Here is a 15,036-nt window from a genome sequence, read left to right on the forward strand (position 1 = left end):
AAAGACGTCAGCTCTACTCACCACAATTCAATATTGTAATTGTAGCAGAGGTCCTAGCCAGGGCAATCGGACAAGAAACAGAAATAAAAGGCATACAGATTTTATTTTTTATAGCAACACAAATAAAATAGATATATCAGAATTCATTAATATTAAAAAATTTTATGCTTCAAATATTAACAAAATTAAAAAAGAAGCAACCCAGAGAATTAAAGAATATATTTGCAAATCATATACTTGATAAGGACTGGTATCCAGAGCATATAAAGAACTTTTTTTTCAGGCAATAATAAAAACAAAAATAATCTAATTTAAAAATAGACACAGGATCTGAATAGATATTTCTTCAAAGAAGATGGATGAATGGCCAATAAGCACATGAAAAAATGCTTAACACTAATAGTAATCAAAGAAATAAAAGTCAAAATCAAAATGAGATATTATTTCATACCTACTAGGACAGCTATAAAAAAAAAGTCAGATAATAGCGGATGTGAAGAAATTTGGGCCCTCAGACATTGTTGGTAGAAATGTAAAATGATGCAGCCATTTTGGAAACTACTTCGTTCAAAAGGTTAAGATAGAGTTACCATATGGTAACACATTTTCTGAATTTGCACAAAGTTAAAAACACCAACTTTTCTACAGTGTAACCAACTATGTGGTAAGCATGGGTTTCTGTAGCAGGGCGTGGTGGGAGTGCAAAGCTGAGGAAGACATGGAGCCCTGCATGTGCTCACTGGGAGGGAGACAGCATCCCTCTGCCCCACTAGACTGTGCTGTGGGCCTACGGGAGGTCGTTATGTGCACAGGGTGCCTGGCATACGTTAAGAATTCCCACAAATGCAGCCCTGGCTGGTGTGGCTCAGTGGTGGATTGAGCCCGGGCCTGTGAACCACACGATCGTGCTTCGATTCCCAGTCAGGGCACATGCCTGGGTTGCAGGCCAGTTCCCGGCAGGGGACTCACAAGAGGCAACCACACATTGATGTTTCTCTCCCTCTCTCCTTCCCTTCCCCTCTAAAAGATAAATAAATATTAAAAAAATTTAAAAAAGAATTCCCACAAATGCAAACGAGGTGCAAGACTGACTTGGAGCCTATATGAGCAACATATCTAAGCAGAAGTATTGTTTAAGATGGGTCTTGATGGATAGAATGTTAGAACTGGGAGTCAAGGGAACAGCGTGTGTAAAAGTACTTTGGCAACACAGTTATTATTTGTATGGGAAGGAGGATTGAAAGAAATTTGTAGAGCATATGAGTAGTAACAATAGCTATCACTTATTGAATACTTACTGTACTTGAGAATCCATTAAGCTCTTCATATCTATTAACCTAATGCATTATCACAGAAAACTCACCAATAAATAGTTACATTATTCTACCCACTTACATGTGAGAAGCCCGAGGGAGAGAAGTTAAACATTGCTCAAGGTTACATGATTTGTAAGGGACAGAGCCAAGGTTCTAGGTTCTCTGGCCAAGAGCTTATGCATTCATAGTGGTAAGAAAGAACGGTGGTAGAAAGAACAGAAAAGATGGGGCTAGGGTAAATGCGGAATTCAGAAATTAGTAAAGGGCTTTCAGTTTAAGTAGGTGACTGAGGAATGACTGAGGCTTTTGAGGAGGAGCATGATGCATAGGGTAGATCAGTGTGGAAAGATGCTACAAGCAAAGACAACAGTGGACCAGACCAGAAGTAAAAGGACCTGCACTACATTAGGACAAGAAACAATGTCAAGACAGAAGAGAGGGGACTTAAAACAGTAAGTGGAGTGGGGATGTGGTGAGGGAGGCAGAGATGTATTGAGCTGGTTATGAGAGGCAGCTGATCCGATTTATTAATTTAAGGGCTTTGCACAGATGTCCCACTGGCAATTGTAACTGGGAGAGAAGTGGCCTTTGAAGAAACGCGGGTGATGACCTCATTCCAGACTCTGCGAGTGAAATTAGGAAATGCTCCTTTGATTATCGCTGAAGATTTAGAAGAGCTTTATATTTTTCAATCAATTTAATGCTACAAATTATTAATCCTAGCCAAGTCTTGACTAAATTTTAACTCAGTTTTAGAAATGATCATAATTTTGAGGACTGCAGGTTTCTTAGGGAGAATCAGCTGTTTTGGGTGAAACCTATCAAAAGGGTGGGGTTTGCTCCCAGGGATGTTATATGATCAGACATACGCAGATGAGAAGAAAGAATTTCTGAGAAATCATTGACATCATTATTATTGTGGACAGTGATGGTTAAGTTTAAACTCACACTTAAGGAAAAGCCCAGCTTTGCTGCTCGTTATCCCCATGTGCATACACGCTGCCCCTTGGATATGGATATTTTATTTTTTCATTTACTCTTTATTGTATTTTTTTCATTACCATTTGGTTTCCTTATACATCCTCCCTGCCAACAACACCATTGCTGTCCATGCCCATAAATCCTTTTCCTTTGGATGTTTTATTATGTAATATAATCATGTTCCCTAAGCCTTTGTCAGGGTTAAAGAAAAGAGTGTACGTAAAAGCTTTGGACCCTGTGCCTGGCACACTGTAGATGCTTTAATAAATGGCGGTCGTTTGTAGTGAAAACCAGGCACCTTGACATACTGCTCAGGGATATACTAGCTTTTTGATGCTTTAAAAAAAGAGACAAACTTATTGAAATCTTCCTGATTATTTACTTTTTGTGTACTATGTAAAATTTGAAATTTTTATGTAAATTAAGTCTTCTTTTTCCCTTTCCTCTCTGTGTGTGCCATATAAGGCAGGATCAGGATGAACCATTACTGCGAAGCTGGAAGTGGTTACAAGAAACAAGGTCACTGGAATGCTGGGTAAGGCTGGGAGCCTCACTTCTGCTGAGGCCAGGGCTTGGCTTGTGTCAGATTCTAGATCTTCTATGAAAGAGACAACTCTGAAAACTACACTGGAGTAAGAAATTGACAGGGTATGCAAAAGAAGTGCAATGCCTAGTAAATATAGAAAAGTAATAAAAATGTTAAATAAACAAAGTGCAGTTTTTACCTATAAAGTTATCAATGATTAAAGACAAAAGATGATAATACCAGAATTTAATTTTTTGCAAGGATGTAGGAAAGCTGGTATTCTCATAAGTAGAAAAAAACTGATATTATAGGATTGTTGCATACCCTCATCACCCAGGAATTTATTTTAAATAACAATCATGAATATATACAAAGATCTATATACAAGGATGTTATGCATAATAACACATAATTGGAAAAACCTTACTGTTTCTGAAATAGAGGGTTGGTGAAGTAAATTGTAATTCATCTGAAATAAAACTTATCCACTGAGAAAAATGTAGAAGGATATTTAATATGGATAATGTTTATGATATGTAAATTAGTGAAAATCAGTTTATGGAACAATGTATATATAGTTATCCAAGATATCTAAAACATAGACCCACACATACACATACACATACGGAAACATAGAAAGATTAGATGGATGTTCACTAAAAGGAATAAAGGGGTTATTTCTGAATGTAATAATTATGGGTATTTTAAAATTATGTTTTCTTTTTACACTTGTCTATATTACCCAAAGTTTATATAACAGTTACTTCACTACAAAAAATAAGCAGAATGTACAAAAAGGGAGGGAAGTTAACGTGGGAACTGTTTGGAGAACCAGGATGTCAGGGGCCCCATTTGTGGGCAGTTTTTGCTGGCACTAAACTGAAAGCCCAAAGACTTCCACCCTGTGAGCATGCCTGTGCTTGTACTGTTTTTGAAGGTAAAATATAGCGTGGTGCTACGGGAAGAGATGTTTACTAGGAGTTCAGAAACCCGGAGCCCGTTTTCCATTCTCTCAATGAGGCATCCGTGGAGCTTGGTCAAACTATTGTAGTTGACATCTGGATCTTTCCTTAAAATAAAGGTTTTTGAATATCCTGTGTACTAGTTGTGTGAACTTGGGAAAGTTATGTAGCCTCCTATACTTTAGTTTACTCATCAGCAAAGTGTGGGAACTAATAGTACCTAATTAGTACTATTATGTGAATAGTACCTCATTCACACTGGTGAATGAGGATTAAATGAATTAATACATGTAAAGCAAATAGAGAGTGCCTGGTCTGTAGTTAATGCTCAGTAAATGTTAGCTTATTTTATTAACCACACTAATTCCAAATATTATGTTGTGCAAATATTCAAATACACAGTCACTATTCTAAGAAATCCTAAGAGATCTATCTTACTCAATGTATTTAAGCAAAATTAATATCCTGCTTTAACTAGTTTTATAGGAATATAGAGAAAAAGATTACTACAACAACAAAACAACACTATTGAACACCCTTGTCTGGGGCATATAGATAGCCTCATTAACTATTACCAAGATTTATAGGGCTATGTATTAGAATGAGGGTCTACATCTCAGGTAATTTATTTCAATTGTCTGTAAAGTGTATTGTCAGAAATGAATATGTAGAGTGAGTATACAACTGCTTTATCATTCTTATTTTTTATCTTTCACAAATGTAACCTCTTAAAAAAAAGAAAGTTATAAACCTCGTAGATTATTAATCAGGCAAGATCTCTATTATTTCTTGTCACCTTAATTTATAAAGATGGAAAAGGAATGTTTGCTAGGTTTGTACCCCACCAAAGCATAAGAATATTCTCCAATAAGTTGGTGAATATAATAGAATTGGCGAAGGCTAGGAAGAATCTAAAAAAAATTAGAGATATTATTCTAAGTTATATTTTGCTTTAACTATGAGTTAAACATGTAAAAATTAAATGATCACGAGGAAATAAGAGAAAACTAATAGGAATAAAGCTATTCTTAACTTTAATAGTTGAAGATATCATAAATTGAACATAGATCAATTTAATGTTTTATTAATTTCACTTTCTCAAAAGGCAAGGTAACCATACTCACCAAAAAAATGTTGATAAATGATAAGAAAGAATAAAAAATACTACAGAAATAAAATTCCCAACAGGAGAGTTATAGTGTATGACTGTTTTAAATCTATGAATATTAGTTTTAACACTAATCAAATTATAGTTATATCATACTCTGTATCAACATAAGAATTGTATCAATTTCTTAACTATTTAACTCAAAAATGAAGTTTTATGTAATAAATGATAAAAATTGAAGGTGCCGAGAGATGAAGTACCTGGAAATACCAAAGTGGGTATTTAGGATGGCAAATAATATACATTTTTACCTATAGAGAGAGCTCAACAGACTTTCAGATTAAACATTCTAGAAAAATGTTGACATTTGCAAAGTTTCGTTTAGATTTAATTAGCTAAGGAAAGATGAGATGAGGCTGTTCCAATTTTAGTCGAATTCCCTTTATCTTCAGAATGCAATCCAAATATTTCCCACTGTATTTATTATTTTGGCTCAGTTTTGGTGGGTGGCCCCGCCTTTATTACCATCAGAAAATTCATTCACTCAGCCATGCTGGCCCTCCTTTACTCACTGCAGAGGTCACTATATCAGGCTGCCCACCTGGCTGACGCTGCTGCAGCCCCTGGCCACTGTGAGAATGCTCCTGCTGGCCCAGAGCACACTCCCACCTGCTGACTGAGCTGCATGATTCCTGGTCCAAGCATGTGGTTCCTCCCTAATCAGTGAAAGGCACGTCTTTGACAAAGAGGAGATGTTATAGCTGATTTGATCTCCTTTAGGCTAGCAAAAACTCCTAATGAGTAAAGCTTCCTGTGGTCCATTTAGAATATTTAACTTGACCCTGCAGGCCAAATACTTCCTTATATATAAGATATTATCTTTTAAAAAGTAAAATTTGATGCACTCACCTGTAGCCTCTGGATTGCTAACAGCTATTATCTTGTCAGGATTTTATCTGTACTAGTTTTCATGCTGGAGGCGTTCACATAGACAGTCTGCATAAATAACCACTTATTAGGAAGATCTGAGCAATTGTTTGTTAGGAGATGTAATAAGAGCATTGAAATAATACCACTGGCACTCATATACACCACTGGGAGTCCTGTGGCGAAGGCGTGGTGGGGTGGGAGGTATCTTTTGAATCGCAAGTTCTTAAAAATTAACTGCTGTCTTTATATCAACCCAAAGTTAATTTTATATTTATTCTTATAGGATTATCTTAATTTAAAATGCCTTTTTTAAAAAAAATATGGCTATGGGCATAATTTGAAGACGATAGGCTTCAGTTCTTTTGGCTGATGCTGCTTGTACTCACACTTTCTGTCTGGTTTGTATTTCATGATCTTTCCAGATGAACTCATGCTGCTGGTTGCTCATTAAATTGTTCTTGCATAAGTACTTCCTGATCAATTCTATTATTATTTGTTCTTATTCTTTCCTAGTATTGATGTTAACTGCTTGGTAATTTCCTGGATCTCCCCTTTGGCACATCTTAAATATTAGGGGAGTTATTATTATAATTATTTCCTTGAATCTTTCCACAGCTCATCCATCATTCTCTATTTTCTGCATGTTTATGACTTCAAGATCTACAGGATATAAAATTACTATTCATATAAAACAAATATCACGAGGATAATAGTCTCAAATATTTTTTAGCAAAAAGATGATTTGCATTTTACTAAAATATGCTTTGAACATGCAAAAATGAGAGGCAAAATTAGCAGATAAAAATCATAACAGCTAAGTATGTCTTTAATGGCAGATTATTTGGCTTTTCTTGAATTAAAAAATATAAAAGCCAATTATTAAAATTAATTACCTAAAATACAAAATACTATTTTATTCATACTATTTATCCATGAGCAACATATTTTGTCTCTTTATTTTTTTACTTTCTGATTTTTTCAGATATTGCTTATTATTCTAATGTAGATATAAGCCAGTTTTTGGCCTTTGGTCCTAGAAGAGACACAATTAATTAATCAAAGCACCTTTAATGACCACTGGATTAGGCCTGAGGCATCAGTAGGAGACAGTCTCTGAATATATGATGTTGAGAATCTAATGAGGTAAGAACGGGACAAATGTATAATATTGTGTTTAAATATTAGAGGTTGCCCAGAAAATACAAAGGAGGCCAGAATTAACTCTTATATCTACAAGTTGGGGAAAGTGTCCACACAAGAGTAGGTATTTAAGCCTTGCCTTAAAGGTTAAAGTATTCTACACAGAGGTCACTCCGACAGTGTGCCTTTTCTAATACGGGAAAAAAGAATTGCAGTGCTACTTTGATTAATCTTGATCTGTTCTGCTGAATTAGAATCCCCCTTCCGGTGGTCTTACTCACCAATAATCTGGCATAATACTGGCACATAGTACATGCTCAATAAATATTTGTTGAAGGACTGAATGGATGAGGTGAGGACAAGATTGTAGAAGGCCAGGTTCAAGTGTTTGGACATATTTTGTGGGCAATCAGAGTCACAGGGGTCAATCAGCAGGGAATCCTATGATCCCATTTGCTATGTAGGGAGGTGAAAAGTAATTCTAGTGGGAATGCAGCAGATTGATCCAAATAGGACCACACTGTGGGTCCATTGAGTTGGAAATTCCAGGAGATTAGTTCAAAATTACGGAAGAGAAATGAAGACAACTTAAAATGGTGACTCTGTGGGTGGTGGGACAAGCTTTCAAAAAGCAGTGGAAAGGATTCATTGACTAGCTGGACTTGAAGGGTGAGGAAGAGGTAGAAAGGAAAAGATGAAATTTCTGGGTTGGGAGGTGGCAGGTGGATGGCAGTGTGATTGAGGTCATGAATACAAAGAAGGGACATATTTCAGAGGAAAGACGGGTTTAATTTTGGATGCTCTCAGCTCGCTTTCTTGAAGGGCACCCAGGTAAAGCAGGATCTGGGCTGGCGTATATAACCTTTTGAGAGTCGTGGGTATGGAGTTGATGCTTGAGGCTATGAGAGGAAATGAAGTGTGCAAGAAAGAGTGAAAAGAGAAGGATAAAATGCAGAGAAAATCTTGGGAAACATACTTCTAAGGGATAGACAAGAGGGGAAAGAGTCAGGAGACAAAAGAGTGAACATTGATTTGAACACAGACCTTGAAACAGATGCCATTTTAGGTACTTTGCATATATTGCTTAGTTCAATTTCCACAAGAGCTCTGGGGGGACTTATCAGAGAAGTAGGAGCTTTTCTAGAAAAGGCATCCTGAAACTGGCTGAAGGGAGCTCAAGTAGGTATTGACTAGCTTTTTCTGCAAGGGTCAGATAGTAAGTATATATTCTAGGCTTTTCAGGCAACTTTACTTCCTCTGAAGTTCAAAAGCCACCACAGACAAACAAATAGGTGTAGCTGTGTCCCCATAAAACTCTATTTATGGGCGCTGATGTTCACATTTTGTATAATTTTTATATGTCAACAATATTATTTTTCTTTTGATTTATAACCAATTAAATGTGGAAACTCTTGTAAGTTCATGGGCTATATAAAAGGAGGGTGTTAATTATTATATGTGAGCCCTAAAATTATTACCAAATCTTGCAAATAGGAGGCAGTTGGTGTCCCAGCAAAAATGGTTTCCGTAGGGTGGGGGACAAGACTCCATTATAATAGGTTGGGGAATAATTAGGAGGCAGATAAAATAAGTGTAGAGACTTTGAAACAAGTTTGGCAGAGAAGAAAATGTTTTTTATTGTGTCTTGTTTCTTTATTCTATAATTTGGACAACTTGACCACTTGGTGAAGGTAAAGGAGCCATGTGAAAAACAATAGAGATTGTAGACTTTTCGGAAATGAAGTCAATGGCAGGATGAGATCCTGTGGAAGACGAGAGGGACGGATTACCTTTGGTTTTCTACCTTTTGGTAGAAGTTTGGACCAAGCCATCATATCATTTTCTGTGGTCCTTTCCTGAATGGTGCTTCCAAAATGGCTTCTAAAATGGCTAAGAGGAATTCTATTTGATCTTTAAAATAATCCTGTCTGACAGATAATCTGGTGTTACTGTCTACATAATACAGATGAAGAAACTGAGGATCGAAAGTTAAATGTATTCAGAGACATCTGGCCAACAGATGGAAGATTAGGACCCAAACACTACTCTTGGCCCAATTCCCTTCCCCTTGTGTTTTGCTTCCTTTCCCACTGTAAGTCATTTGCAACACTCAAGAGGGCTTAGCGGTGATGCAAGTGAAATTTGAATGATACACTAAAGATCTTTTGAGTTAGGAGCTTATGTTAAAAAGGAGTCATATGCCTGTAGTTTTCCATTCTGGAGGTCTGAAATAAATATGTATTAATTACTTTTATAATTAAATTGTTACTTGTGGCTTCTAGTTGTTACAACCTCTTAGGAAACTTGAATTACAACTCTTAGCTGCATAGCTGTAGGTAATGCCTATCTACGCATAAGGCCCTGCTCTGATGATGTCCTTTATGGAACAATTGTGGTAACGCCCGCCATCCTCCAGTCCTTTCTAGCTACTAGACAGTCAGAGAGTAGGCAAATGGATTATTCTCAAGGATGGAAAAAACTTGCCAAAAATTTAGGGAGTTTTGTAAATAGTTGCAAAATAATGGAGACCGTTTATTCAATCCATGGTACATCAAAAGCTCTATCTTTTTTCCTTCACTTTCAAAATAAAAGAGATATAATCTAAAAAATAGTGATGGTGCATAAGCAGTGTTGTTTACCAACTAACTTCTGCCTGCGGTTTGAATTTCGCCAGGGGCTCCGGGTGTCCAGAGCACTTTGGAGGCAACGCTGCCTAATTTGACAAAGAGGTAACTCTTCTTTGACTCCTACCTCTTTGCCTAGAACCCACCCCCCCTTCTGGCTCCACACTCTCACCTTGGTCAATGCAACAATTACTAAAACCTTCAACTCTATAGTTATTAATGTCTGCTAACCAGGAAGGACAAGGGGGCTCCAGGAAAAGTCATTTAAAAGAAAAAAGAAACAAGTGTAAAAACAACTAATGCACATGGAAACATTTTGGGTCACGAGAAAAGTGTGTTGGGAAAAGGAGTTGAACAGAGAAAGAAAGCCTTAGTGTAGCTTCAGAGCACATTGTACTTAGAAGTAGAAAGAAGTTTTAAAAACTGACAAAGAAATTACTCAAACCTGCAAAATTATTATTTAAATTTTTCTCATTACCCATGGTAAGTGACATCTCCAACATGCTTGCGTATGAAAGGAAACTCATGCCAAAGTTTAATGGAACTTTCTAAATTTCAAGGAATAGAAATCAATTATGCTATATTAAGACATCATTCTTTGAATAATTTCGCATTTCAAATTGTGCCTCTATTTCAAGTTGCATTTGCTTTCAGTGGCCCTTCTTGCTCCCATGCTAGACCCACTTTCTCCCCACTTCTCTGTCTGGGTCCCTGAGCGCATCTCTGTCTCATCACCAGCCCTGACCCTCACTTACCCTGATAAATTACCCTGAGTCCAAAGCCACTCAGAATCCAAGTGTATACATTTTCAGGACAATGATATTGTTTTAATTATTTAATGATGTTTCCATACTATAATTCTTCTCTTCTGAGATCATACGGTTATATTCTCTGTGCCATGTCTCCTTTCCAATACAGATGCTTGGCACATGTGTTCTGGGACAAATCGGGTCCATTAGTCGAGATGCACCCAAGGTGTTTTTTCCATAAAGGTTGCAGGAATAAAAATGTTTTTAGGATTTTTCCTTCTAATTTATTATATTCAGTGAGTGCTATAATTAAAGTTTAGGAACCAAAGGAAATTACTTCAAAACATAAAGTTTTCTGGAAAGGAAATATCTAATTACTAAAAAGGCTTCTATTTATAAAATTCAAAATATCCAAGTAAAAGAAAATCAGGTAATACATTTAAATATTTTTTCTGCAAAATATCACCTACATATGGAAAAATATATAAAATAACATGCACTGTAGCAAGTAACTGTAAAGCAAACATCCATGTAAACACCGTCTGTTATCAACTGAGTAGTGTCCTCCCAAATTTCATACATGATGTTCTAGCTCCAGTGTGCCTCCTGGGGAGACAGGGCCTGTAAGAAGGAAGTAAGCGTTAAGTGAGGTCAGAGGGTGGGGCCTTAATTGGATAAGATTGGTGTTCTTCAGTGAAGAGGAAGAGAAAGTAGAGCTCTCTCTCACACCCCACAGCACACAGAAGAAATCCCACGTGAAGACACAGTGAGAAGGCAGCCATCTAAAAGCCAGGAAGAGAGGCCTCAGACCACCATGATGGTGCTGTGGTCTTGGCCTTAACAGTTTTCAGGACTGTGGGACAATGAATGTCTGTTGTTTAAGGCCCCCAGACTGTGGTATTCCATATGGCAGCCTTAGTAGACCAGTCAAAAACAGAACACGAACAGAGTGTCAGAAGTCCCCTATGTGTCTCTTTTCTATCACGTTCTTTTTAGAAGTCATCACTATGCTGATTTTTATGGTAATCATTTGTTTGTTTTCCTTTATAAATTTTCCACATATGCATGTATCTCTAAACAACACAGTTTTTAAACTTCATATAAATAGATCTATACTGTGAATATATTTGTCTCCATCTCGCTTAACATATTAGTAAGAATTTTCCATGTGACTGTTTATAACTCTAGTTTCTTCATTCACATTGTGATAGAGTATTTAATCGCATAAATATACTATTGTGGGTAGACATTTAAGTTAAAGTTTTGTCTGTATGGGTATTATAATGAATATCCCTGTATATGACTCCACTTACATTTTTTTCAGAGAAAAAGCTCTGGAAGTAGAAGCATAGGTTTTAAATTGTTTAATTTGTAATAGCTTTGCGACAACTACTTTCTTAGGAAATAAGTTACATGTTTTTTTTCTTTTTATGCTGTTGTCACTTGGTGAACTCCAAAAAGCATCCAGTTTACTTTTCCAATTTCTATCTTAAGTCTCAAGAGCACTTAAGCTATTGTGGTATGCTAATTAATCTGCATTTGCACCCCATACCTATCCCAAGTCCATTTTCTATTCTTCTCTTTCCCGCTCTATTCCTTGGGAAGTTGACTCCTAGTGTGGGCTTCTAGTGTGGGCCTCATGTGGTCTTCCTGATTAGTTTCTGGTTGGGTTTGGCCCATGGGAGATTGGGTTTGTTCAATGGGAGATTGGTACCTTGTTTTTATTTTTTTTAAGATTTTATTTATTTATCTTTAGAGGGGAAGGAAAGGAGAGAGGGAGAGAAACATCAATGTATGGTTGCCTTTCGTGCATCCCCTGCTGGGAACTGGCCTACAGGGAACCTGCCTGCAACCCTGGCATGTGCCCTGACTGGGAATTGAACCGCGATTGTCTGGTTCGCAGGCCCGTGCTCAATCCACTGAGCTACACCAGCCAGGGCGGTACCTTGTTGAATGTGGCTAATATGCAGACGGGTGAGAGGTTGAAATACCTTTTCCTGTCTCCCTCCCTGCTTCGGAACTGAGCGTCTAGCACGATTTCACTCTTCCACGCATTTAATTCCTTCTGGGAGGCTCAGTCTCCTTGGTTCTTTTTTTCACTGGGTTATTGGACCCATGTGTCCTCCCCCCAGTCTCTTTAATCCCAGGGATGGTAATGTCCTCCCACTAGTGCTTGTCTCCAAACACCTTACTGGGCCTTATTTGTTTCCTTACCCCTACACTCTTCTGCAAGGCTTGTGAAAATCTTCACTGATCCTTTTGGGGTGAAAACTGTTTTTTTATTGGGACTCTGACTGATACCTGGATCTTGAATTTCTATTAAATAGAAGTTACAAGTATCTCTTTAAGTGCAATGACTATTCAAATTTTCTGAATAGCTGTCACATTTTATTTTAGGTTTAAGTAAAAAGTGTTGCTAAAAATGAAAACACTGATCCAAATGTAAAAATGATGTCAAAGACTCACTAGTGTTATTGAATATTAGGGGATATACATGAAAACGAATTGAAATATGCAACATATGAATTAATCTAGGACCACAAATTGGAGCCCATAAGCCTTATGTTTAAATTGGTGGCTAGTCGGATTATTCATGGTTTTCTAAATCTCTAATACTCAAGGTTTCTTTATTTATCCTACTTTTATAAGTGCATTTAAGAAGCTCTTTTTTTTTTGAGATCTACTAAGCTATTCCCTGCATTTTATATGAGTCTCTTCTGTTCTGGTCTCTGCAGAGAATACCTCGTACTCATGAGTGTGCCAAGAAGGCCGAGTTCCTAAAAGAGCCAGGAGTTTCAACGTATCAGTTAGTCCGAGGTTCTACCTCTGTTTTCTGACATTTAGGCTTGGAAGGAGAAAACATGCACGAGCTTTCTAGAAGTCCTTTTCCTTTGAGCTCAGTACTGTGTGAAATCTTAGCTTAACTTTACGGGCTTTGTTGCTGTTGATGACTGTAAGTTTTTTTGTGAATTCCTAATCTACATCGAGGAAACACTGCTGTTTTCTAACCCATTTTCTCTTGTGTATTTTGATTTTATCAAATTCTAGCCAAAATAACAAATAAGTTATTTTTTTAAAAAACAGGTACATTGAACAGGTAATTTGAATGTAATATAAAAAATTGTCTTTTCATAGCACCATTTGTACAAGCATAAAATATTTAAGCACATACACCCAAAGGCTTCACACCTATACAGTGGAAAAAAGCCAAAAAACAAAAATAAGGGTTGACATATTCAGTTGATTCCAGAGGTACTGGATTACCTTTAGTATATATATGTGGTAAAGATTTTATTTGTTGATATATTTTATTTGGCTCCCTTTGAATACATAAACCTGAGCATGCATCTAAAGTAATATAAGAAATCCTGGTCTTGGTATATTATTTCCAAGGAAAAAGGTGATACAATATTTTTAATGATATTCTCATTACTCAGAAAAATGTCTGGAACATAGTAGATACTCAATGAAGATCATTTTTTTGTTGTTGAGAAAGCCAATGCTATACATTTATCGAAGATATATACTTTGATTCTTTATACCTGTTAAATATTTATCTTATAAGATCATATGATACTTTAACAATCTATTGCTTATACCTTTGGTGTTTTGCATACGTACGAAACATATCGTGAAGACGAACTACTATGGAGTAGGCTGCATTTGAAACAAATTCCCAACCACTAAGATGCTGTTTGTATTGGTTAATAGACTTTGAAATCAGTATGAGACTAATGTACAGTCAATAATTTTACAACTGTCCTCTCCTAACACAAAACATAAGGCTTTTAAATAAAGAGAACAAATTAAATGTAATTTGTACCGACACATTAGAGTAACATTTGTACTTAGGAAAAGAAAAAGCATCTAATGGGTTTTAATGCATATTGCTGTGCAAGTAGACGCTCAGCCTTCCTTTGACATTGCGGCGTATTAACAGTTTTTAAAAAGAATTATTTTTTCTTTTCTGCTAAATTTTAAATACTTAAACTTCTTAAATAAGTAAAAAAATTAGGATTTGAAATGAATTTACTATTTTAAATGTGTTTATATGCAATATGTATGTATACAATATTTTAAAGTTACATAATTTTGACTCTGGTTTCTGACCCTTGGCTATATTTTAACTGAGTGCGTTCAATACTTGGAAAAATACAAGAAGAAACCAGTTAATAGCATGGAAAAAAACAGTACTAAGGTAGGGTGCCAAAGTGAAATTAGAGTATAAGAAACATTGGCAATAGAAAGGGAAGGTTTAGCTGTGCCCAGTCCACACTGCCAGGTGAACTGGTTTAAGTCCTTGGGGTGCTTTTGAATTGTGTAACAAGACAGTATATATATGAAAATATTTAGTACAATCCTTGGAATGTAGGAACAGCTCAATGCATTATTAGTCACATTCATCTTCCCTGTATGTGACATGTTGTAATTCACCCACACATTCTTTAAAGCATGCTTCCCTGATGAATAAAAGCTGTATAGACTTCTCTCTGTACGGTCCACAGACAGTAAAGCACATGAAAAGTGCCCTGTAAAGACATGCTGATTTATCACAATTCCCAGAGCTGTAAAGAGCCGTAAAGAACTTAGAGTGCTGTCTCATTGTGTAGATGGAGAAGCTGAAACCTGCAGCAGATAAGCTTCTCTTCCAGATTCACTGGTTACGAATAAAACCAGAATCTCCTAACTCCCTATCCGGT

Source organism: Artibeus jamaicensis, unplaced genomic scaffold, assembly GCF_021234435.1.
Source record: "Artibeus jamaicensis isolate MK-2021 breed Jamaican fruit bat unplaced genomic scaffold, CSHL_Jam_final contig_466, whole genome shotgun sequence".
Classification (NCBI taxonomy): domain Eukaryota; kingdom Metazoa; phylum Chordata; class Mammalia; order Chiroptera; family Phyllostomidae; genus Artibeus; species Artibeus jamaicensis.